Consider the following 27426-nt stretch of genomic DNA (forward strand, 5'->3'; position numbering starts at 1 on the left):
GGCAGTATTAATATAAGATAAAGTAGACTGCAGAAGAAGAAATATTACCAGAGACAAAGAAGGATACTATATAATGATAAAGGGGTCAATTCACCAAGAAGACATAACAATCCTAAACATATAAGCATCTGACAACAGAGGTTCAAAATTCATGAAGCAAAAATAGTTAGAACAAAGAGGAGAAACAGACAAATCCACAATTATATTTGGAGACTTCAATTCTTCTCAGTGACCAACAAAACAAGTAGACAAAACCTCAGTAAGGAAACAGAAAAACTAACAAGCACCACCAGTCAACTGACAATTACAGGATGTTTCATATAAATATATAATTTAGTATTTAATATGGAATGTAGAATTTATAAAATATTCCACCGCAAAGCAGCATAATATACATTATTTTTAATCGCACATGGAACATTTACCAAGACTTACCATATTCTGAGTCATAAAACGTCAAAGAATTCAAACAAAATTATACAAAGTATGCTTTCCATCTAAAACAAAATTAAGCATAGAAATCAATTATAGAAAGAGAGAGGCAAATCAACAAATAATTGGAAATTAAACAATATACTTCTAAACAACCCATGGGTCAATGTGAAAGTCACATAAGAACTCAGAAAATATCAACATAAAAATTTGTGGGACCAGGGCTTCCCTGGTGGCACAGTGGTTAAGAATCCTGCCAATGCAGGGGACACGGGTTCGAGCCCTGGTCCCAGAAGATCCCACATGCCATGGAGCAATTAAGCCCATGTGCCATAACTACTGAGCATGCGCTCTAGAGCCTGCAAGCCACAACTACTGAAGCCCACGCGCCTAGAGCCCATGCTCCACAACAAGAGAAGCCACCGCAATGAGAAGCCTGCGCACCACAAAGAAGAGTAGCCCCCGCTTGCCATAACTAGAAAAAGCCCGCGCGCAGCAACGAAGACCCAACACAGCCAAAAATAATAAATAAATAAATAAAAATTTAAAAAAAAAATTGTGGGACCATCTAATGTGGTGCTTAGAAGGAAAAGAAGAAAGGTCTCAAATCAATAGCCTAAGCTTATACCTTAAAAAATTGTAACAGAGTGGATTTAAATCCAAAGCACACAAGAAGAAATAGTAAAGAGCAGAAATCAATGAAATTGAAAACATTTGTTTTTTGAGTAATAAAATAAAAAACTGGATCTTCGGAAAAATTAACAAAATTGATAAACGTGGAAACAAACTAATAAAGACAAAAGAGGGGACACACTGCCAATATCAGGAATGAAAGAAAAGACACCACTATAGATGCTACAGACATTAAAAGGACAATAAAGAAACAACTTCATGGCAATTAATAGATGAAAGAAACAAATTCATTGAAAGATACAAACTACTAAAGCTCATATAGTAGGTGACTCACATAGTCAAAGACTGAAAGTTTTTAAGAAAAAATTAGATAACCCTAACCATCCTATACCTATTAAAGTAATTAAATTTATCCTTTAAAGCCTTTCAACAAAGAAAACTAGGCCCAGATGAGTTAGCTTGCAAACTCTGACAAACATTTATGAAATAATACTAATCCTATCCAAGATTTTTCAGGAAATATAAGAGGAATAAACACTTTAAACCTATGAGGCCAGCATTATTCTGAAACAAAAATATTACACAAAAAGGTATTCTTCATGTACACAGATACCAAAACACACTCAACAATTTATTAGCAAATCTAATCCACCAATTTATGAAAATGATAATACATCACAACCAAGTGAAGCATATATAGAGAATGCAAGGTTGACTCAACAACTGAAAATAAATCAATCTAATCCATCTTATTAACACACCAAAGAAGATAAACTATAAGATCACCTCAAGAAGTACAGTTAAAATAGTTGAGCACAATGTCCAATCATGATTTAAAAACTCTCAGCAGTCTAGAAACAGAATGGGGACATCATTAACATTAACTTGATAAAAGGATTATTATACTTAATATAATAATATGTAGTATATAATAAAACCTGATAAAAGGCCCTAGTATACTTAATAATGAAAGACCGAAAGCTTTTCTCTTAAGATCAGGAACAAGACAAGGATATCTGCTCTCACCACTCCTGTTCAACATCATACTGGAGGGCCTAGACAGTGCAATAAGGAAAAAAAAAGGGTGGTAGGGGAGGTGGTTACACACAAACTGAAAACAAAAGAAACAAAACTGTTCTATATCCACAAATGATACAACTATCTACATGAGAAAATCCAAAAGAATCTACCACAAAAAAAAAAGTTACTAGAATAGGTGAGTTTAGCAAGGTTGCCAGGTTCAAAGTCAGTATACAAAATCAACTGTATTTCTAAATACTGTCAGTGAACAACTGGACATGGAAATTTAGTAAAATTATATTTATAATACTATCAGAAGTGATGAAATACTTGGATATAAATCTGACAAAATATGAACAACATCATCTGTATGTTGAAACTATAAAGTGCTAATGATGGGAAATGAAGATCTTTGATTAAAACAAAATAGATGGAGATATCGTGTGTTCACTGATGGGAAGACTCAATATTAAGATGTCAATTCTTCCCAAATGGATCCATGCATTCAATATAATCTAAATTAACATCCCCTCAGTACTCTTTGTAGAAACCAACAAGTCATTTCTAAAAAAATTTATGGAAAAGCAAAAGAACTAGAATAGCCAGAATGATTTTGGAAAAAAATAAAGCTGAAGGACTTACATTACCTGATTTTAAAACTTACTATAAAGCAACAATAATCATGACAATGTGGCATTGACTTACATTACCTGATTTTAAAACTTACTATAAAGCAACAATAATCATGACAATGTGGCATTGGCAAAATGACAGATACAAAGATCAAGGGGACAGTCCAGAAACAGACTCACATACACGGTCAATTGATTTTTGACTAAGTTAATTCAATGTCGGAAAGGAAAGTGTTCCCCAAAAATGGTGCTAGAATTGGGAAAATAAACTTGACCCTTACCTCACACCATATACAAAAATTAACTCAAAATAGATGATACACCTTGACATAAAAACTATAACATTTGTAGAAGAAAACGTAAGAGGAAATATGCGTAACTTTGCACTGAGCAAACAGAACACAGAAACACAAATCATAAAAGGAAAAACTGACAAAGTGAATTTAGTCAAAATTAAAAGCCCCTCTATTTTAAACAGGAAAATGAAAAGGTAAGCTTCAAACTGCACTCTCTGTATATGCATCTGTGTGGGTCAAAGGACTTGTATAGAAAAATGTATAAAGAATTCCTCCAACTCAGTAAGACAAACAACTCAATGTTTAAAAATGGGCAAAAGATTTGAACACGTACTTCACAAAGGAAGACATACAAATGACCCGTAACACGTGAACAAATTCTCAATATCATTAATCATCAGATAAATACAAATTTAAAATACAGTGTCATACTACCACATATCCACTAGAAGGGCTAAAATTAAAAAAAATAAAACAACCAAGTGTTGATGAGAACGTAGAGCAACTAGAACTGTAAAATGGTAACAGTTTGGCAGGTTCTTATAATTAAACATTTGTTTACAATACAACCCAACAAATCCATTTCTAAGTATTTATCCAAGAGAAATGAAAACATATGTTCACACAATAACTCATGAATGAATGTTCATAGCGGCTTTACTAATAACAGCCCCAAACTGGAGACAATCCAAATATCCATATATAGGTGAAATGGTCAATAATTATGGTAAATCAATACCATAAACTACTACTCAGCAAAAAAAGTGGTGAACCAGCTAAACATACAAACATATGGATTATCCTCAAAAACGTCACAGTGAAAGAAAAAAACATGGATGCAAAAGAATACATATTACATAACTCTGTTTATATAAAATTCTAGAACAAATGAAACCCATTTATAGTGAGAAAAAGAGGACAAACTGTTTCCTAGAGCTGAGGGTGAAAATGTGACTTACTGCAAAAGGGCAGAAGGGAACTTTTGGGGATGACAGAAATATTCTGTATCTTTACTGTGGTAATGAAAATATTCTACTCTTGATTGTGGTAGTGGAGACATAGGTGTATACATGTCAAAACACACCAAGCTGTACATTTTATTGTATGCAAATTATCCTCAATAACGTTGATTCTTTAAAAAAGAGCTCTCTTGGGAAAATATTAACCAGGGAATACTGGTGATGCCCCTATACGACCACTCAAAAGATATCAAAAACATCAATAAAATTCAATACCCATTTATGGTTTTTTAAAATGTCATCAGAAATGAAAAACAACAATAAAATCATCTTGGAAAGCTAAGAATACAAGAACACATTTTAACCTATTATACTCTCCATTTATCAGAAAGCTTCAGCAAACATCATAACTGATGGCTAAAACATCAGAAACAATCCCCTTAAAGTCTGAAACAACACCAAGTTGAACTATCACTGCTATTATTTAACATTATATAAAACGTATAATAGACAAAGCAATGAGAAAAACACACAAATTGTAAAATTTAAAAGAAAGCCACAAAACTGTATTTTCAGATAAACAACTCAATAAAGTGATTAGATACATGATAAGCAGAAAAAAATTCAAAAGCTTTCGTGTAACTGTAGGGGGAAAAAAAGAGAAAAAATGTTACTAGAAAGTTTCCATCCACCAGAGCTATCAAATCATAAAATAGCTAGGAATACTAAGAAGGAATGTCATACATATGGGAATAAAACTATAAAACTTTCCCTAAGCAAGGTGTGAATAAAATGTAGAGACATCCCATACATACATATATTTCTGAGGGGAGAGACTCAGTATCACGAAGGTCAGTTTGCCCCATATTAATCTAAAATTTCAATATAACCTCATTCAAAATACCTGAGGATTTTTAATTTAATTTACAAGTTGAGTCGAAAGTTCATTTGGAGAAGAAATGCATAAGAGTCAAGAATAACTTCGAAAAGAGTAATAAGGAGGGAGTAATGGTTATCAAAATTTTAAATATGCATTCTCTTTTTAACCCAGCAATTCCATTTCTAGGAATCCATGCTCCAGAAATAATCACATAAAGAGGAAGTTTCCTGAACAGCTGACTCTTAGGATGAAGGTAGAACTAGAAGGGGAAGTGGGAGGTACACTTTTTACCTTACAGTCTTCCATACTGTCTGAAGTCTTAAAATTTAAGAAGATTTAAAGTTTGTAACTAAAAACAAATAAATGTAAAAGTTGGCTTCAAATAAAGCATTATTTGTGATAGGAAAAAGTAATTAATTCAAATGTCTTTCAGTAAGGGAATGGTTAAGTAAATTACAGCCCATTGAAGCTATGGAAATATCATTTAGCTTTTAAAAAGTATCAGGGAGACTTAGGTTTAACAAGTAAAGATGGCCAAGGTAGGTAACTTAGTGAAAAAAGCAAGTGATATACCAATGTGTTTGATATACCCCACCAAACTCCCCCAACTTTACATGTATGCATATGTGTTTAAAAGTGTACATGAGAAAAGTACAATACTGTTAACTCTAGACACTGGAATGAGACTGGGGGATGAAAGGAAATGTTCACATTTTACTTAAAGTTCATTTTCTGTATTGCTGAATTTTACATCTAGTTCGTATGTCTAATTAATTTTTTAAAATTAAAGTTATTTCATATAAAAGTGATAAATTCCAGAGGACATGGGAAAAAAGTTTAAACGTTTATAAAAATCTTTAAAACGTTTATCTTCATGTTTATTTACATACTCTGCAAATGATCTATAGTTTTCACCAGAGGTGGCTGCCAATGTAAAGAAATTTAACTTACCAGTTATGATAAAAATAACAACATATTAAGCCTTTAAAAAAATCATAAACTTCCCCGAACCAGCAGACTCAAAGCAGTGCCTATGCGTATGTTAAAAAAGAAGAAGAAGAAAAAACAATGCCTGGAGAGGTTAAGTCTCCTAAATAGATTCTTCCTCTCAGTAAAAAAGACTACCTCCTCCCCTCTTCAACTTGGTCTGAGCGGCTTTAAACTCACCATTTTGAATGTGCGCAAAATGATTAACAAGCAGTAATCTCAGGGAGGCCGAAATTGAAGGTGCATCCGCCAGAGGCGGGCTCTGACCTGACAGCGCTAACTGGGAGAAGCATTGATGGAATGGTGCTAATATCGGGAGAAGAACGATTGTTATGGTCTGTACAGGGTGTCTGCGTGACAGAGCCTCGGTGACAATCGGGAAAAATGCAAATACAGTCAGTAGAGCGACGGCAACGGAAGGTTTTTCGGGGAAGGGGTGCTGATGCAGGCCTGTGGCGTAAGATGGATCAGCTCTACACAGGGTGACTGGAAATGGGCAGAGAGGGCGGGTGAGAGGTGTTAGTAGGGGACACACTCTTCTAACAGTCGCGATTGTAGGGAGAAAGGCAGCGGGGTCCTTGGCCAAGGCACCAAGGACAGCAGAAGAGGCAGCGAGAAAGAGCGGCCGGTGGAGACCCCGATACCAATCTATGCCATCGCCGGAGGCAGCGGGCGCTGCGGCCACCGACAAGAGCGTGGCCCCAGGTTCGGGCTGGACAGGGCCCAGAAGGCGAAGAAGGCCTCTCCCAGCCATCAACCCCACCCACCATGGCCGGCGCGGCGGGCCAGGGACAGGCCCCACTCCTTCTCGAGGACAGAAATTAAGAAACGGAGGAGGTGAAGGCAGCAGTTTCCTCGCCTTGTCCCTCACCTTCCCAACACGAAAACAAGCCATATTTAAAAAAAAAAAAAAACAAATCCCCTCACCGAACTGTGCAGCGGCTCCGGAGCGAGAACAGCGCTAGAACCTCCACCCGCCGCCACCGCCTTCTTCTCCGCCTCCGACTCCTCCCCCGCCGAACGCGCAGCGGCTGGCGGCGGCGGCGGCTGCGGCGGCAGCGGCGGCGGCGGCGCCGGCGGCGGAAGCAGAAGCGGCCGCGGCGCGTCCCGCCCCTTGCGCCGCGGTAGAGGAGAAGGAGGAGGGAACGCAAGCCCCGCCCCTAAAGCAGAGTCGGCCAATAGGCTTAAAGGACCTCTGAGGAAAAACTCCACATACCCAATCGGAACCTGAGGAGTGGGCTTACGTCAATGGTTGGGACGTGGCAGAAAAAGGGAAAAATACTTGGACTGTCTTTACACCCTGGTCCCCCTTCCTCGCCCAGGGGGAAGTTCACCGATTGGCCGTAGAGCGGAAGGACGAAACCCACCCCTGCCTGGCCCCGCCTCCTTCCCCTGCAGCACTGCGACGTTTGAGGGGGGGCGGGGCACCATGCTAGGGCTGGAACAGCAGGCCTTTTGTGGTTTGGGCTGGGAGAAAAGGGCGGGGTCTCAGGGAAAGGGAAGGGGGTGTGGAGAGCTAAAGGAAGAACTGGCGCAGCTAGACTCTCAGAAATTCCAACAGCAACAACCAAGATGGAGGCGTTAGAATCAATACTAATTTGACTGGAAACCTAACTAACAAGATTAGGGTCTCCTGGCATAAAGTTCAAACCTTTGCAGTTCAGATATGGGTGGGCCAAGAGAAAATAGCAGACGGAAGAAGGGCAGGTCTTCCTCCCTGCCCACCTTGCCTGCGCACTATATAGTGCCTTCTCCCCTCCCACTCCGCAGTCCCCCAGTCAGTCGCCTGCCCCCACTTTTCTGATTCTTTTGGGGTGGGGGCGGGTTATAGGGGATGCCTGCGTTTCCTCTGTATAGCCACGGCCTGACCAGAGCCTTCCAGTTGCACCTTGGGGCTGATGGGCTGTCAAGCCGGGAAGTAACATCACATGCAACCAAAATAAATACAACAGCTGTAGTCCCTGGATACCTTGCTTAATTTAAACAAGGATAACAGTTTAGTCAGTCATGTCACTGATGCTAAATTGCTTCTTCGTCCTGCATAGGTCCTCTTTTTCATCCTGAACGTGTCCGCTTCTCTGATTACCACTCTCCTCCCATCTTACCCCCAACTCTCTTCACCCCCTCCGCACACATGCCCAATGCCCAAGATACATTTATCGCATCCCCTCCGCCAAGAGTTAAGAACCCCATTTCTTGTGCTGTCCCTGGCAACTGCGAAATCTCCTGCCAGTGAACCAAGACTAATTTTTTTGCTGTTGATGAAAACAAATTATCCCAGATCTCCTATAAAACTTGGACTATGAGAATTTGCTTGACATTTTGTGAAGCCAAACTAACTCTCAGCCCACTCCTGTAGTACATTTCTTACCCAGAAACCATTTCGCACTTGCTATTTCTCTGCTTTACACATGTTGCTCTAGAAGTTGTGGCTCTTTCTCCATCCAAGTCTCTCCTTCTTTGAAAGAGAATTGATACTTTAATCACATTTCCTTGATCTCCTTTTAGGTTGTTGCATATTGATTGAATTGGGTACACTAGCCAGTTTGTTGGGGCAGGGTTTCCCCAAATTTTAATCTCTTTCATACCATATCTGTGTATACCACTCGCAGTAGTATTTATTATTTTCTTTAAATAAATGTGTCTTTCCTTTATTTCTTTAAGAGTAAAACCTTTGGGCTTCCCTGGTGGCGCAGTGGTTGAGAATCTACCTGCCAATGCAGGGGATACGGGTTCGAGCCCTGCTCTGGGAAGATCCCACATGCCGCGGGGCGACTAGGCCTGTGAGCCACGATTGCTGAGCCTGCGCGTCTGGAGCCTGTGCTCCCCAACAAGAGAGGCCGCGACAGTGAGAGGCCCGCGCACCGCAATGAAGAGTGGCCCCCGCTTGCTGCAACTAGAGAAAGCCCTCGCACAGAAACGAAGACGCAACACAGCCATAAATAAATAAATAAATAAAAATTGTTAAAAAAAAGAGTAAAACCTTTATAAATTACTATTAATGGAAAACCTGTATCCCCTCTCCTAAGTTGAAAGTAACTGAAAGAAAAGTGAACATAAAACAATGTTTTAAAATTCTGGGGATAGAGAGTATGTTTTCTACTAAGGTCTCTCAGCCTAAAGACTACTCCCTGTAAAAAGGGAGGGTTACCAAGCACTAGAAACATTTAAAAAGCAGGTAGGCAAATGGCATTTTTATCATGATGTAATCAAAGGATAGAAAAATAGAACCAAAATAGGAATCACTCTCTCACTTATGTGAGTCATTGTTTTTAATCCTGCATGCATGTCCCAACTAAAGTTATCCAAGGCATCAGCAGTGATCTATGTTACTCTTTGAGAAACACTCTTGTGGAGGCTTATAGCATGTATTCCAGAATCAAAAGACTATACTCTCATACTAGCTCCCGCATTTATTGCTGAGTGCCTCTGGACTCTTACACCTCTGGCCTCAATTTCCAGTTTAAATATGTGGAAAGTAATAAAGCCTACACATGAGCTGTTGTACTATAGACTAAATAACCTAATAAATGTGAAACATATCATACCTAGCATGTATTTAGTACTAAATACATATTTATAGTGGCTTATGTATTATATTATTACATATATATAGAGAGATACGTATTAATGACATATGTATTATTATTGATTTCAGAGGTGGGAAACACTCCCTAAGGCAATGAGTTGAAGGTACCACAGGATGTAATGCAGTAGTTCTTAAAGAGTGATCCCCATACCAACAGCATCAGCATTACCTGGGAACTTTTTTAAAATGCAAATTCTCAGGTAGGTCCAACCTCAGACCTGAATTGGAAACTCTAGGTGTGGAGCCAAGCGACCTGTATCTTAGCAAGCCTTTGAGGTGATTCTGATGCACGCAAAGTTGGAGAACCACAGATGTAACAGAAGGAGGATTGGTAAAGGAGTGAGAGGACCTGAATTCAAATTATATCCTTAGAGTGACATCAGCAAAACTGGAGATGTAAACACCTCTGAAAATTCTTTTCTCCATAAAAGCAATGAGAAAACTGGCAAAATTGTCAGAGTCAACTTTTTCAGAACTGTGGAAACCAATCAAGGGCTTGCAGCAACCCAGGAAGCATTTATTCAAGAAAACAGCTGAATCTCAGTAAGAAGAGCAAGGTTTGTAATGTTTTGGCTTGTTATAATCTAAGCCCATCATCTCCAAATCCACTATAGCACTGAAAAACAATAGTTGACAATCATGGTGAACAGGAGCAGCTTGGCAGATACCAGACAAGGCAGAATGAGGCTGGAACTCCTCCAAAGCCTAATTCCAAGAGAAGAGTCATCATTTAACCTATCTGGTGGTTCCCCAGAAGATCTCACTTGCAAGCCTATCCTAATTTGATTTGATTCAGAGCCAAACCAGTGGTTTTCTGGGGAAAAGCCTTTTCCCCAGAAGTGTTTGTAAAAAACAAAACAAAACAAAGAGACAGCAACAAAAAAAAAACACAAACAAGCAAACAAACAAACAAAAATAACACAATGAAAGGGCATTGATTAACTTTGCCACACCTTAGGCAGTGGAAACAGGTTGGGGCAGACAATAGGTTAACCAAAAAGTTTAAAAGGAAAAGCTAGAGATTTGTCTGTAGGAACTTTGTAAGCTCCAACATATTCATGAGAATCCAGAAACTCACACACATGCCCAGGGCTGTGCTAAGCAGTGCGTAAGCTCAGGAAAGACCTGAGAAGGCCCTAAACATTCACCTAAGGCTGACCTTGAGGCCTTGCATAAGCAAGAAGTGAAGGCTAAGGGAGAACTGTCAACTGTCTGGCTTGGTGTTGAAGACCTGCCCAAAACACACACACACACATACCCTCAGCAAACCCTGGGAGACATACTGATTCAAGGCATCTAAGGAAATCTCTGTCTAATCATTAGATGAGCATGAAGCTAACCAAATGGAATCATCAATGGCCACACACCACTGCTGATGAAAAATTAATCAGTCAATATAAGAAAGAAATGGAAAATTTTATTCAAGACAAATTGAGGATTATAACCCAGGGAACAGCAACTCAGAAAGCTCTGAGAATACTCCGCCCATTACAATTCAAGGCACAGTTATATAAGCTTTTTGAGACAGGGCTGTGCATTAAATGATGTATTATTGACGGTTTACATAATCCATATCTAAGCATCATTGTGGTCCCTTACAAGATCAAGAAGCAATGTTATCTTTTAAGGAGTTGTCTCGTTGATGTCAGGAAAATGTTGCTCTTTATGGTTGAGCAGATATTTCTGCTGATGGGGGAGGTTTGGTCAATATATAATGCACAGTAGAGGGGAGAGAGGAAGCCAAAGGGAGAAGAATAAAAATTTTTTTATGGTTAAATGTTTCTTGTCTTGTCATGAAATATGAATTTTATTTCACAATTTCCCCCTTTTGATCATTAACCTTTCGATAGAAAGCAGTAGGTGAGCAAATATTTTCCGGGGTGGTTGCTTGCCTGCACTGCGTCATCATGTCCCTTGATGCCAAGTCTTTTTTTTTTTTTTAACAGATTTATTTATTTATTTATTTATTTTTGGCTGCATTGGGTCTTGGTTGCTGTGCACGGGCTTTCTCTAGTTGTGGAGAGCAGGGGCTACTCTTGGTTGAGGTGCACGGGCTTCTCATTGCAGTGGCTTCTCTTGCTGCAAAGCACGGGCTCTAGGTGTGCAGGCTTCAGTAGTTGTGGCACGCAGGCTCAATAGTTGTGGCTCGCAGGCTCTAGAGTGCGGGCTCAGTAGTTGTGGTGCACGGGCTTAGTTGCTCTGCAGCATGTGGGATCTTCCCGGACCAGGGCTCGAACCCATGTCCCCTGCACTGACAGGCAGATTCTTAACTACTGCGCCACCAGGGAAGTCCTGATGCCAAGTCTTAATAGCCTGGTTCTCTCTTTTTTTGAGGGATTATAATAGCAGAATGTTTGGCAAGGACTGACAGTCAATTCTAGGTTGTCCAGTAAGACTTAAGCCAATTTTTCTCACATGTGCATTGTATATGTCCATTATTTTATAGAGAACTATTGGTGTAATCTATAGTTTCAAGTCATTTAGACATCATTATCTTAGTATGAGCAAGTGACACATAGCGTGAAAGGCAAGAAGCTCTTACCTTGTAAGTTCCACAAACTGTAACTAAAATTGCCAGTAGGATCAACAACATCATTAGCAAAGATTTAAGCCAAGATCCTCCTGAATCAAACCATTTTCCTAATGTTTCCCCTAAACTGGGAAGAGGATTGTTCAGAGCAGAAATGTGACACTTCCTGTGGGTCATAAGACTGGTTACATTTGAAGACTCGTCAGGTACAAAGATGCAGTATTCAGTACATATTACTGCACAAGTTCCCCCTTGGGAAGTAGCTAAAATATTGAGGGCTATGCAATTCTGTAAGACTGCTTTTTTCATCATGGAGACTTCCGAATTGAGCAGCTAATGGTTTGATTACTATCATTCAAAGCTTGCTGAGTGAATTTTGCTAAAGCCTTTATATGAATAATGATATCTTCTATTCCAAGTGAAGGAACAAATATTGAGATCAAATGATCATACCCTTCTTTTGATGATTGGAAAACTGATCAAGCCCCATGTGCCTGCATTAAAGGCAGATTGGCAGATTGGCAGGAGCTGTTTCACCACTTACATACCTTCCTAAGCAACCTGGAGACAGCCAAGGTCATAAACTTGTTCCAGAAATCCATTAGGTCCTGTTAGGAGCCACCCAATATTCAATATCTAATAAAAATGAGTATTTATGGCCAGGGTCAGAATAGGCATTATTAATTGACTGGGTACGAGGGTCTCAGTGATATTGGTGGTAACATTAGCTTGAGTGGTGCTAGAGTTCTTTCCTTTAAAATAAAAATTTCTAAGAGCCATCCAGTTAGAACCCTGGAGAGGAGAAATCCACCAAGGCAAACAGGGAGTAATGGACATAGGTAATTGGCCATAAACCCAGCAATTTGATTAGTTTTTGAAACTTGCATAGATTGAGCACAAAGAAGAAATACATTTGGTTTATAAGCAAAAGCATGAGCAATTGTCAAAGTAATCAGTATACAGGCCTAGTCTGGTGTCCTGGGTTAGCTGTATACTTCAGATGTCATCTTCTTCTCATCCCTGGTAGTGCTGGTCTTAGTTGTAGTCAAGTGTCAAAAACAGGAGTTGCAGTTCATCCAGGAGAGGCCTGAGATGGTTTCTTCCAAGGTGGCTGTAAAGAGTCCTTTATGTGAAATCTTTTCCAGTATGCATAATCTCCTGGTTGCAGGTCATGGTGAATCCGACTTTCAGCCAAAGTTAGATCACTGTGATAAGCTTCAGAAACAAACTTAGAGTGTCCTTTTAATAACTAAACTTTACAAGGAGCTATCTAGAAAGTGAGTCTTAGCCAGTAAATACAGATCTCAATTAACAAAACTAGAATTTAATATTCACTAAAACATAATCTTTTTCTCCCTAAAATTACCCTCATTTCTACCAAATACAGCCAAATTAAGACTAATCTGTTTGCAAAATAAGTCTGGTTAATTGATGACATAGGCTTTTTCAAACTGGTTGTGCTGGAACCTTTCATAAGTAATCTCAGATTGAACTTTAAAAAAACAAAAAACAAAAACTCTCAAGGCCAGGAAAGCCACACCAGGGGTGTGTCATAGATTCCACTTGTGATATCTACAGATTTGGGTGATGGATTTGGGTGAATTCTTCTCTTCTGGAGGTTACCAAATACCTTGAGATTCTGGCACCTTTTAGAAATTGGCCTTCCTTATGCCTGAGAAAGCTTCTGGGAACTTAAGAGTTTCCAAATTCTGGAGGGATCAGGTAGAGAGGAAAGATAAATGTTTCAGTTCTACTTACTGAGGTATAATTTAAAGCTTTCCTTATATCTGGAAAACACAGGTTAAAAAACAGTGATATTTCAGACAGAAAGAAAAATTATAACCATACTCATAAGTTTGTTCAGTCCTATGTAACTTATCCTTGATCTTAATCTTCTGTTAATAGTTTTTTGAAGTCATCAGGTTTTCCATTAGAATTCTTTAATTCCTTACCCAGTTCAGTGGTATGATCTGACAGTTATCAGAAACCTGTACTTATCAAAAAGTCATTTCTATGAATCTTCTTGAAGATAAAGCATTTTTGAAAAAGCATCAGAGTACAACAATAAATGACAAAAGACTTAAAAAGTCGAGGTTAAAGAACTGATTACAATGCAATTGAAAAGAAACTTGGCTACTGCTATGACATATAGCAATTTAAGATAATTACTAGAAATATGACTGATAACATTTTACCAAGACATACCAGAATTTTAGGAGCTCCATATAATTTCTAGAATATCTATGTTAGTAACATCTACCCACATAATACAACCAAAGAAGTTTTATCACCACTCATTCAATAATGTTTCCCTTGTAATTCAACATACCAAATAAGCTTAATTACTTTAATATTACTCTCTGAGATAGAGAAAAAACAAATATTTTGAGGTGTTTCAGGGACCCTTTGGAAAACCTCAAAGTTAGCTAGAAGTCAAATGAACTTTATTTAAAATTTGGCGTTTGGGAATTTGTCAAAAATATCAAGAAGTTTTAAAACACCTGGTCAAATAGGATCTTAAGTTGATGTGAAACAATATGCATTCAAGCAACCAAAGTGACAATAAAAGATCTCAAAAGTTGTAATAAATCACTTAAATACAAAGAAACTCACACAACCTATTAATCAAAAGCAGTTCAATATTTTAAGAAAACTTTGTCCTCTTAGAGAGAAAACAAAATTCAGGTTTAGTAACACTTTACCTTTAAATCCATTTTCTTAATTAAATTCAACCTTATCTTAGCCAATCCTGACCAAGCACAAAACTCCCTCAGTGTTCCTCTTCCACAAACCTTGCATAACTTTCTGTATCCATATTAATCCGTCCCCTATTTTCTTTTCCATTCAGAAACAACCAGCTCTAGGACAAAACTAGCATTTTCCCCTTTAACAAAATGCATTTCCATTCTTCACACCTTTTTTTTTTTTTTTTACTGAAAACACCCATCTTATTTTCCTGGAATGCTGATTCTGGATTGTGTAAACCGTTGGTAATAATATCATTTATGTACAGCCCTCTGTCTTCTGACTTCTTGTCTCCTTGTGTACTAAGAATGCCACTTTTGGCTTGAACTCTAGTACTTGGCACCACAATATGGTAAATGCTCTCAAGGAAAAATCCAGGATGAATGTGAAGCTTCCCATATGTTTCACTTCTCTCAAGAATCATAGGCTCTTAAGTCCTACCTGTATTGGTACCTCTTCAATGCCTTCAAACATTGTTTTATATATTTTCCCCGTTTTTATAATTACTTTCAGTGGGAAGGTTAGTCTGATGGACGTATATCAATTGTGGTTGCAACCAGAAGTACACCAGATGACTGTTTTAAAGTCTGAACAAGGAAACGCATTTTTAGTCATGAACCATCTAGAATCATGGTTCTTTATCAATAAAATTCCTTTCAAATCTTAAACTTTTGACATTTTTTCTTCCATGCAGTCTTAGGTGATATTAGCCATATCAAGACTTCTTTCCCAGATTTTACTCCTAAGTCTTGTTTAATTCTTTGCTTTCTAACCTCCATGCCTCTCTATTTCCATTTAATGGTGATTACCTTGAGGCCATCAGGCTTGGGTGGGAAAGACTAAAGATTAGTCTTAATTGGCCCGTATTGATCAAAACCTTTCTCAGTCTTTTATCTCACAGCTTAGAGTGGAAGTCCACTTTTCCAGTAATTTGCAGCTCCAAACTTCTGAATTTCTCTATTCCTATTTACATACAACCATTTCTTGCCTGAGCTCATCTCTTTCATCTTATACTTTGATAAACTGTCGGTGGCAACAGCACACACGTCTGACATTCTGTTTTCAAAATTTTGTAGACTCTGCAGGCACCTTATCTGCCTCCCAAATTACCACAGTGATAGCTCTTTTTTAACCAAATGCTTTGAGACTGCATAGCATGGATCTCCATTTTTCTAGCATCTGCTATCAGATACTTTACCATCTGCTGACCAACTGCTAGGTCAGTGCCATGTATTTACAATATTTTGTTATAAGAAATCTTGTATTAATTAAGCAAAACTAGATAATGTAACAGATAAAGCCTAAAATGTTATGGAGTAACTCAAGAGAAGTCTGTTGATATTTCCTGTATACATAAGGACCACCTAATGCTGGGAGAGAAAGGGGATGGGGGAGAGGTACTTCTTTATACTGTAATTCAATCACCCATCCTGGAAGAGCCTGAGTCATCTACAAACATGTGTTCCAAATTTGTTCCGAGACTCCCCACCGAACAGTTAAAAAGAACTTTGACCACCAACAGGGCAAAAGAAACATGAAATAGGTAGTTGAAAAAGAGGTTACAAATACTATACCAATTACAGCCTGTGACACAATTTATTCTAAATCTTACACCTGGAGAGGGCAGACAGCAGAAGCAAGAAGAACTACAGTCCTGCAGCCTGTGGAACAAAAACCACATTCACAGAAAGATAGGCAAGATGAAAAGGCAGAGGGCTATGTACCAGATAAAGGAACAAGATAAAATCCCAGAAAAACAACTAAATGAAGTGGAGATAGGCAACCTTCCAGAAAAAGAATTCAGAATAATGATAGTGAAGATAATCCAGGACCTCGGAAAAAGAATGGAGGCAAAGATCGAGAAGATACAAGAAATGCTTAACAATGACCTAGAAGAATTAAAGAACAGAAAACCAGAGATGAACAATACAATAACTGAAATGAAAACTACACTGGAAGGAATCAATAGCAGAATAACTGAGGCAGAAGAACGGATAAGTAACCTGGAAGACAGAATGGTGAAATTCACAGCTGCGGAACAGAATAAAGAAAAAAGAATGAAAAGAAATGAAGACAGCCTAAGAGACCTCTGGGACAACATTAAACGCAACAACATTCGCATTATAGGGGTCCCAGAAGGAGAAGAGAGAGAGAAAGGACCCGAGAAAATATTTGAAGACATTATAGTCGAAAAATTCCCTAACATGGGAAAGGAAATAGCCACCCAAGTCCAGGAAGCTCAGAGAGCCCCATACAGGATAAACCCAAGGAGAAACATGCCGTGACACATAGTAATCAAAGTGGCAAAAATAAAAGAGAAAGAAAAATTATTGAAAGCAGCAAGGGAAAAACGACAAATAACATACAAGGGAACTCCCATAAGGTTAACAGCTGATTTCTCAGCAGAAACTCTACAAGCCAGAAGGGAGTGGCATGCTATACTTAAAGTGATGAAAGGGAAGAACCTACAACCAAGATTACTCTACCCAGCAAGGATCTCATTCAGATTCGATGGAGAAATCAAAAGCTTTACAGACAAGCAAAAGCTAAGAGGATTCAGCACCACCAAACCAGCTCTACAACAAATGCTAAAGGAACTTCTCTAAGTGGAAACACAAGAGAAGAAAAGGACCTACAAAAACAAACCCAAAACAATTAAGAAAATGGTCATAGGAACATACATAGAGATAATTACCTTAAACGTGAAAGGATTAAATGCTCTAACCAAAAGACACAGTCTTGCTGAATGGATACAAAAACAAGACCCATATATATGCTGTCTACAAGAGACGCACTTCAGACCTAGGGACACATACAGACTGAAAGTGAGGGGATGGAAAAGGATATTCCATGCAAATGGAAATCATAAGAAAGCTGGAGTAGCAATACTCATATCAGATAAAATAGACTTTAAAATAAAGAATGTTACAAGAGACAAGGAAGAACACTGCATAATGATCAAGGGATCGATCCAAGAAGAAGATATAACAATTATAAATATATATGCACCCAACATAGGCGCACTTCAATACATAAGGCAACTGCTAACAGCTATAAAAGAGGAAATGTACAGTAACACAATAATAGTGGGGGACTTTAACACCTCACTTACACCAATGGACAGATCATCCAAAATGAAAATAAATAAGGAAACGGAAGCTTTAAATGACACAATAGACCAGATAGATTTAATTGATATTTATAGGACATTCCATCCAAAAACAGCAGATTACACTTTCTTCTCAAGTGCGCACAGAACATTCTCCAGGATAGATCACATCTTGGATCACAAATCAAGCCTCAGAAAATTTAAGAAAATTGAAATCATATCAAGCATCTTTTCTGACCACAATGCTATGAGATTAGAAATGAATTACAGGGAAAAAAACGAAAAAAACACAAACACATGGAGGCTAAACAATACGTTACTAAATAACCAAGAGATCACTGAAGAAATCAAAGAGGAAATTCAAAAATACCTAGAGACAAATGACAATGAAAACACGATGATCCAAAACCTATGGGCTGCAGCAAAAGCAGTTCTAAGAGGGAAGTTTATAGCTATACAAGCCTACCTCAAGAAACAAGAAAAATCTCAAGTAAACAACCTAACCTTACACCTAAAGGAACTAGAGAAAGAAGAAGAAACAAAACCCAAAGTTAATAGAAGGAAAGAAATCATAAAGATCAGAGCAAAAATAAATGAAATAGAAATAAAGAAAACAATAGCAAAGATCAATAAAACTAAAACCTGGTTCTTCGAGAAGATAAACAAAATTGATAAACCATTAGCCAGACTCATCAAGAAAAAGAGAGAGAGGATTCAAATCAATAAAATTAGAAATGAAAAAGGAGAAGTTACAACACACACTGCAGAAATACAAAGCATCCTAAGAGACTACTGCAAGCAACACTAGGCCAATAAAATGGACAACCTGGAAGAAATGGACAAATTCTTAGAAAGGTATAACCTTCCAAGACTGGACCAGGAAGAAATAGAAAATATGAACAGACCAATCACAGGTAAAGATTAAAAATCTTCCAACAAACGAAAGTCCAGGACCAGATGGCTTCACAGGTGAATTCAATCAAACATTTAGAGAAGAGCTAACACCCATCCTTCTCAAACTCTTCCAAAAAATTACAGAGGAAGGAACACTCCCAAACTCATTCTATGAGGCCACCATCACCCTGATACCAAAACCAGACAAAGATACTACAAAAAAAGAAAATTACTGACCAATATCACTGATGAATATAGATGCAAAAATCCTCAACAAAATACTATCAAACAGAAACCAACAACACATTAAAAGGATCATACACCATGACCAAGTGGGATTTATCCCAGGGATGCAAGGATTCTTCAATATATGCAAATCAAGCAATGTGATACACCATATTAACATATTGAAGAATAAAAACCATATGATCATCTCAATAGTTGCAGAAAAAGCTTTTGACAAAATTCAACACCCATTTAAGATAAAAACTCTCCAGAAAGTGGGCATAGAGGGAACTTACCTCAACATAATAAAGGCCATATATGACAAACCCACAGCAAACATCATTCTCAATGGTGAAAAACTGAAAGCCTTTCCTCTAAGATGAGGAACAAGACAAGGATGTCCACTCTCACCGCTATTATTCAACATAGTTTTGGAAGTCTTAGCCATGGCAATCAGAGAAGAAAAAGAAATAAAAGGAATACAAATTGGAAAAGAAGAAGTAAAACTGTTACTGTTTGCAGATGACATAATACGATACATAGAGAATCCTAAAAATGCCACCAGAAAACTACTAGAGCTAATCAATGAATTTGGTAAAGTTGCAGGATACCAAATTAATGCACAGAAATCTCTTGCATTCCTATACACTAATGATGAAAAATCTGAAAGAGAAATTATGGAAACACTCCCATTTACCATTGCAACAAAAAGAATAAAATACCTAGGAATAAACCTACCTAGGGAGACAAAAGACCTGTATGCAGAAAACTGTAAGACACTGATGAAAGAAATTAAAGATGACATAAACAGATGGAGAGATATACCATTTTCTTGGAGTGGAAGAACCAATATTGTGAAAATGACTCTACTACCTCAAGCAATCTACAGATTCAATGCAATCCCTATCAAATTACCGATGGCATTTTTTACAGAACTAGAACAAAAAATCTTAAAATTTGTATGGAGACACAAAAGACCCCGAATAGCCAAAGCAGTCTTGAGGGAAAAAAACGGAGCTGGAGGAATCAGATTCCCTGACTTCAGACTATACAACAAAGCTACAGTAATCAAGACAATATGGTTCTGGCACAAAAACAGAAACATAGATCAATGGAACAAGATAGAAAGCCCAGAGATAAACCCACGCACCTATGGTCAACTAATCTATGACAAAGGAGGCAAGGATATACAATGGAGAAAAGACAGTCTCTTCAATAAGTGGTGCTGGGAAAACTGGACAGCTACATGTAAAAGAATGAAATTAGAACACTCCCTAACACCATACACAAAAATAAACTGAAAATGGATTCAAGACCTAAATGTAAGACCGGACACTATAAAACTCTTAGAGGAAAACATAGGAAGAACACTCTTTGACATAAATCACAGCAAGATCTTTTTTGATCCATGTCCTAGAGTAATGGAAATAAAAACAAAAATAAACAAATGGGACCCAATGAAACTTCAAAGCTTTTGCACAGCAAAGGAAACCATAAGCAAGACGAAAAGACAACACTCAGCATGGGAGAAAATATTTGCAAACAAATAAATGGACAAAGGATTAATCTCCAAAATATATAAACAGCTCATGCAGCTCAATATTAAAAAAACAAACAACCCAATCCAAAAATGGGCAGAACACCTAAATAGACATTTCTCCAAAGAAGACATACAGATGGCCAAGAAGCACCTGAAAAGCTGCTCAACATCACTAATTACTAGAGAAATGCAAATCAAAACTACAATGAGGTATCACCTCACACCTGTTAGAATGGGCATCATCAGAAAATCTACAAACAACAAATGCTGGAGAGGGTGTGGAGAAAAGGGAACCCTCTTGCACTGTTGGTGGGAATGTAAATTGGTACAGCCACTATGGAGAACAGTATGGAGGTTCCTTAAAAAACTAAAAATAGAATTACCATATGATCCAGCAATCCCACTACTGGGCATATACCCACAGAAAACCATAATTCAAAAAGACACATGCACCCCAATGTTCATTGCAGCACTATTTACAGTAGCCAGGTCATGGAAGCAACCTAAATGCCCATTGACAGATGAATGGATAAAGAAGTTGTGGTACATATATACAACGGCATATTACTCAGCCATAAAAAGGAACGAAATTGGGTCATTTGTTGAGACGTGGATGGATCTGGAGACTGTCATACAGAGTGAAGTAAGTCAGAAAGAGAAAAACAAATATCGTATATTAACGCATGTATGCGGAACATAGAAAAATGATACAGATGAACTGGTTTGCAGGGTAGAAGTTGAGACACAGATGTAGAGAACAAACATATGGACACCAAGGGTGGAAAGCCATGGTCGGGTGGGGATGGTGGTGTGATGAATTGGGCAATTGGGATTGACATGTATACACTGATGTGTATAAAATTGATGACTAATAAGGACCTACTGTATAAAAAAGTAAATAAAATAAAATTTAAAAAAACTATTATGAGCAAATATGAATGTTGCTTTAAGACCTAAAAAAAAAAAAAACGAAAACTTACACCTGTGGTTCTCAACCTATTGAACCCGCACAAGTGCAAGAGCATCACCTAGGAACTTGTTGAAAATGCAAAATTTCAAGCTGTATCCCACACTTACTGAATCAGAAACATTGAGGTTAAGGTTCAGCACTCTGTGTTTAATGAGCCCTCCAGGTGAATCAAATGCAGGCTAGGATTTGAGAACCATTGGGTTTCAAAACATCAATATTGTTTTGAGAAGTGGGTGCAGTGACCGATAAGACTTTGGTTCTCTTTCCTAGAAAGACTAAATGCAGTTATATGGTAGCTGTTTTTGTGTGAAAGTTTAAGTATGAAAAGAAGAGAGTTGGGGCTGGAGTATGACAGACAATGATTATTGACCTCTTCAGCTTTCCTTACAACCTTCTGAGATATCTGAAAACTGGAAAGTTAAGAACTCTCCTTCTTTGATTCTATTGCTGCTAAGTTTCCAGATATGATTTAGGTTCTGCCAATTACATGCACTCATGTGAGATTTGTAAGGTGAAAGTGAATCTCACAAGTCAATGCTACCCTTCTACTGTTCTGTTTATTTCTGCTGTAAGCCCAGGTTGGAAGAATTGGAATTATCTCTAGCAGCTGTGGCCGAGATCCTGGTGTCTGCTCTTAAGTTTTGTGGCAGTCCAGAGTTAGGAGGTGAGATATCCATTTTGTTGGTGTCGATTGTGGTGGAGATGATGCAGTTCTGGAGCTGGGAACTAAGGTGATCATTTCTTTGAATTGCCAAAGACCTCCTGATACTCTGTTTTTCTGTTCATGGCAAGGGCAGAAGTTCTTTTGGTGGTCCAGCTTTTCAGTGTGACTTTGTGGATAGTTCTTGGATGCCCAAATCAGAGCCTATTTCATCAGCCCTTCCTCCCAGCCATTTTTTTATCATATAATAAATTTTACTAGAGTGGATTTCAGTTTTCTGAAACTGTTTCTAAATGATATAGTAGGTGACCTGTAGTTTATCCTCTCTGGAAGCTTTTAGCACTTTTTTTTTAGATAAGATCTCCCTTATCTTTTGTGTTCTAAACTTTTACAACAATTTGTTCTAAATTGTGGGTCTATTTTGATTCACGTGCTAGGCACTGGGTAAGTTTTGGTATGAAGACTTAAATCTGAGCACAGGGAAATTTTTAAAAATATTATTATAATTGATAATTTCCTTCACTCTCTTTTCTTTGCTCTCTCTCTAGATATCTTTCAATTCTTTGCTCTCACTCTTTCATCCTCTAAAATTTTCTTCAGCTTTCTAAGAGTTTGTAAATGTTAATTCCTCCTATTGAATTATTTTTTCAGCCTTCATATTTTTTATTTCTAAGATTTTTTCCTTTTTTATGCCATACTGCTCTTATTTTTTGGATGTAATCTTTTCCTGAATCTTTCCAAAGATTAATTCCACCCCACTCAGCTTTACTGAAGTATGATTGACAAATAAAAATTGTATATATTTAAGGTATACATTCTGATGTCTTGCTATACATATACATTTTGGAGTGATTACCACAATCAAGCTAATTAGCATAGTAATCACATCATACAGTTACTTTATGTGTGTGTGTGAACACTTGAAATATACCCTCTTAGCAAATTTCAAATATACAATACATAATTATTAACTATAGACACCATATATTATATTAGGTCTATTTATCAGGCCTCTAGAACTTGTTTATATTATAACTGAAAGTTTGTATCTATGATCAACATCTCCCCTATTCTCTCACCCTGCCACCATCCTACTTTCTGTTACTATGAGTTGACTTTTTGAAATTCCACAAGTAAGTGAGATCATGCAGTATTTGTCTTTCTGTGTCTAGTTTAGTTCACTTAGAATAATGTCCTCCAGGTTCACACATGTATAAATGGCAATTTTTTAAAAGGTAGAATAATATTCCATAGATAGATACATCTATTTGTCTCATTTTTGTGGGTACTCATTCACTGTGCTCTCACTTTCCCCTGTGGGAGAAATTGTTGGTTAAAGGGACCTCTCTCAGCACTGAGCTGTGCTGCCTTGGGGAAGGGGTATCATGGGTACAGTGAAACTATTCTTCGTACCTTCTTCAATACACCTATTCTTGGATTTTTTTGTTCCAATGGTGTGCTGAAACTTCTCCACTGGACTCCTGGACTCCCACAAAGGTGCTCTTATCCATGGGTGGTTGTCAGAATCAATGTTCTGTGGGGGAAATGATGATAGAAAACTCCTATTCTGCCATCTTGCTGACCCCAAAAATTCTAATTAAAGGTTTCTTTTATTTTTTTAAAGCTCCCTTCTGTTATGTTTCCTTCAATGTTATTTATAGTATTTTTTAATCTCAATATTCCTCTCCCTTTTATTACAAGCTTTCTTTACATATATGATGACCCTTGATTTGTGTTCTGATTTGAAAATAAGTAAATTGTAAGTTCTGTGAATATGAATGGGGCTTGTTGACTGGAAGACAGCCTTTTATTTGTCTTTAAGCGGAGGAAGCTCTTTTGCTGTGAGAATCACAGATATTAAAATGCCAAAATATTGCTCCAGGGCCATTCAGTTTCTTCAGGGGAGTGAAAGCACATTTAACTATTCTGTCTTGGAGATGGACACTTGACTGTTCACTTTTCCCCATGGAATTTCATATAGAGCTACATTGTGCAATATAGTAGCCATTAGCTACATGTGGCTACTGAGCACATGAAATGTAGCCAGTCTGAACTAAGATGGCTGTAAGTATAAAATACACACCAGAGTGTAAAGATTTAGTACAAAAAGAAAACTCATTAAAATTTTTATATTGATTACTTACTGAAATATTAGTATTTCAGATATGTGTTGGGTTAATTTAAATATATCAAAATTAACTTCACTGTTTCTTTTTACTTTGGGTACTATAATATTTAAAATTATATATGTGGCTCAAAGTATATTTCTATTGCTTAGCATTTATATAGAGCTTTCAATTATCTTTTTTCAGTTCCGTATCTTACTTATGCTTTTCGTACTTCTAATATCTAGCTTGCTGAATACCAAGTATGTCTGAAGCTCTTTTAAGTTTGCTAATTTCCCACATCAGCTATAACTCCTTCTAAGTATCCTTGAGATTTTAGTTTTTTTCTGACTGGTTCCATCAGTTACATTTTCCATTTGATTTCTATTTCCTATAAATTAATTGAAGTCTCTCATGTGCTGATGTCCTTCCTCTTATTACCTTTATAATTTAGGGTTTATACTTATAAGTTTTTAAAAATATTATTTTCATGTAGATTCAAGAGGAAGAGGACATAACATGTTGTTTCAAAAATACTCTTTGATCTAATAGATTATTCAAGCCTAGAAGTCTTTCTCTGGATCTTATACTCGGATATGTCTTCAGCATTGCCAGGCAAGGAGCACTAAAAACAGTAGGGATTCATTTAATTTCTAATGATTCCATACTTGTAAGAGAAAGAGAGTATATATTTAAACTGAAAGTGATGAATTCTGTTTCCTTATGATGGGGACTGTATCAGTTAAGGTTGTAATTAACCCAAAGTGGTTAATTAAAGAGGTAAGTGAAAGTACTGAAAAAGAAACTGGTGTGGAGATCAAAATGGTGGAGTAGGAGGACATGGTGTCACCCTTCCCCCGTGAACACATCAAAAATACATCTATAGGTACACCAATGCTCACTGAAAACAAAGTGGAGACTGGCAGAAAGATTCTTGCACAATCAAGAATGTAAGAAAAAATCCACACATAATAGGTAGAAAGGTCAGGACCTGTACACTCATCAGGGAACACAGAAGAAGAGGGGAATCCTCCCTGGGGAATGAGTGGTTTGAGCCCCATATTGGGCACCACAGCCCTGGGATCCAAACCTGGAAGATGGGTTTGCTTAGCTGGTTTGAAAACCAGTGAGACTAGCAGGAGGGCTGTTAGAAACCTAGACTCTTCTTGTGAAGGGTGAGCCAACACTTGCTTACTCCCAAAACAAGGCAGAGGAAGCAGATGGAAATAGCCCAGGACTTTGGCCATTTTCCTGTGACTGCCACTGTGTGCCCCCCAGTCTGAGCCAAGCACCCGCTCTGGCCACACTTGCTCTGTGGCACAACACCATATTAAGGTAAGGGCTGACAGAGCTGATGGTAGTGTGGAATTGTTAAGGCACAGTACAAGCCTGGACCCAGAATGGCATCTGAATGGGGTAAGGGTGGTCATTGCTGGTGCCTATAAAGGCAGTAGATCAGGAGCAGTCCAGGACTCTGACACAGCCTGCACCCCGTTCCACACTGAGCACCTGCTCCAGATGCTCTTGCTCCAGAATTGCTCCCCTCTGGGCCAAGAGTGTCAGTGCTGCAACGGAGGAAAGCACACTCTTACAGAGAACAGAGCCAGCTTGGACCCAACCATCAAGACTTCTGCTCCAGCAACTTGGGACCCAACCCTGCCCCCATAAGGTGATGGGTGGTGTTGGCCACTGAGCAGAGGAGAAGCCCTGGCTCACAACTGCCTCTGGCTCTAGTCCCTCCAGATCCAGCGTCACTTTCTACCAAGGTGATAGCCATCAGCACACCCTGAAGAAGGGCATGACTCATGTTCACATCAGATCCAATTCTCCCACCAAAGTCACTGGGTACACAAAGACTGTAAAGGGACACTCCCATGTAAGAAAACCCCTTCAAGACTGCAATAGGTAACTATTTCACCTAATTTCATAGAGAAAGAGAAACTTCATCAAAATGAGAGGACAAATGTATTTATTTCAAATGAAAGAACAACAGAAAAACCCTGAAAAACAGCTAATGAAATACAAATAATTTATCAGATAAAGAGTTCAAAGCATTAGTATACAAATACTAAGTGAATTAGGGAAAAGAATAGGTGAACACAGTGAGAATTTTAGCAAGGGACTAGAAAATATGAAGAAGAAGCAGTCAGAACTAAAGAAAGAAGAACCAGTCAAAACTGAAGAATACAATAACTGAAATAAAAAATACACCAGAAGGAATTAATAGCAGACTGGGTGATATGGGAAAACGCAGAAGTGATCTGGAAGATACAATGCTGGAAATCACACATTCAGAACAGCAAAAAGAACAACAAAAACTTTACAGTTTAAGGGACCTCTAGGACAACATGAAGGGTACAAATATTTGCATTGTAGGGGTCCCCAGGAGAAGAGAGAGAAAAAGTTGTACACAATGGATTTGATGAAATTATCACTGAAAACTTCCTGAACCTGAAAAATGAAACAGATATCCAGGTACAAGAAGCACAGAGGGTCCCAAAAGAGATGAACACAAACAAACCCACACCAAGACATATCATAATTAAAATGGCAAAAGTTAAAGACGTCTAAATGCAGCAAAAGAAAAAAAAAGAGTCATATACAAGAGACATCCCCTCCCCGCTCCCCCGCAATAAGGCTATCAACTGATTTTTCTGCAGAAACTTTTTAGGCCAGAAGGTAGTGGCGTGATATACTCAAAGTGTTATGGGGAAAGACATACAATCCAGGATATTCTACCCAACAAGATTATCATTTAGAATTGAAGAAGAGGTAATGAACTTCTCAGACAAGCACAAACTAAAGGAATTCATCAATACTAAACCTACCCTAAAAGATATAAAGGGTCTTCTCTAAGTAGAAAAAAATGGCTACAACAAGAAGTAAGAATCTATAGGAAAGGAAAAATCCCACTAGTAAAAGCAAATGTATACTGAAGGCTGTGGATGAACCACTTAAATAAAATAGTACAAAGATTAAAAGACAAAAAAAGTAAGACAAACAATAACTACAATAAACAGTGAAGGGATAAACTTGAAGATGTAGAACACATCAAAAACACAAAATGTAGGGGAGGGGAGTAAAAAATGTAGATATTTTAGATGTTTTAGATTCTTTTTGAACCTAAATGACTACCAGTTTAAAACAAGTAAATATAGTTCTAGGTCAACATATATGAACCCCATGGTAACCACAAATCAAACACCTACAGTAAATACA

At 37.9% G+C, this 27426-nt stretch overlaps 1 protein-coding gene across 2 annotated transcripts in view; it reads right to left on the reverse strand.

Moving 5' to 3' along the window:
- Nucleotides 1-27426, reverse strand: part of PJA2 (praja ring finger ubiquitin ligase 2) — a 362138-nt gene that overhangs the window by 70835 nt on the left and 263877 nt on the right. The window contains exon 1 of one of the 2 annotated variants that reach the window (XM_068535710.1): nucleotides 6767-6891. The exons of the other annotated variant lie outside the window; for it this stretch is intronic. The gene's annotated coding sequence lies outside the window, so the exon portion shown is untranslated. Of the gene's footprint in view, nucleotides 1-6766; nucleotides 6892-27426 lie in introns of those variants that run through there. 2 annotated transcript variants of the gene reach the window in all.

Source organism: Eschrichtius robustus, chromosome 2 (assembly GCF_028021215.1).
Source record: "Eschrichtius robustus isolate mEscRob2 chromosome 2, mEscRob2.pri, whole genome shotgun sequence".
Lineage (NCBI taxonomy): Eukaryota > Metazoa > Chordata > Mammalia > Artiodactyla > Eschrichtiidae > Eschrichtius > Eschrichtius robustus.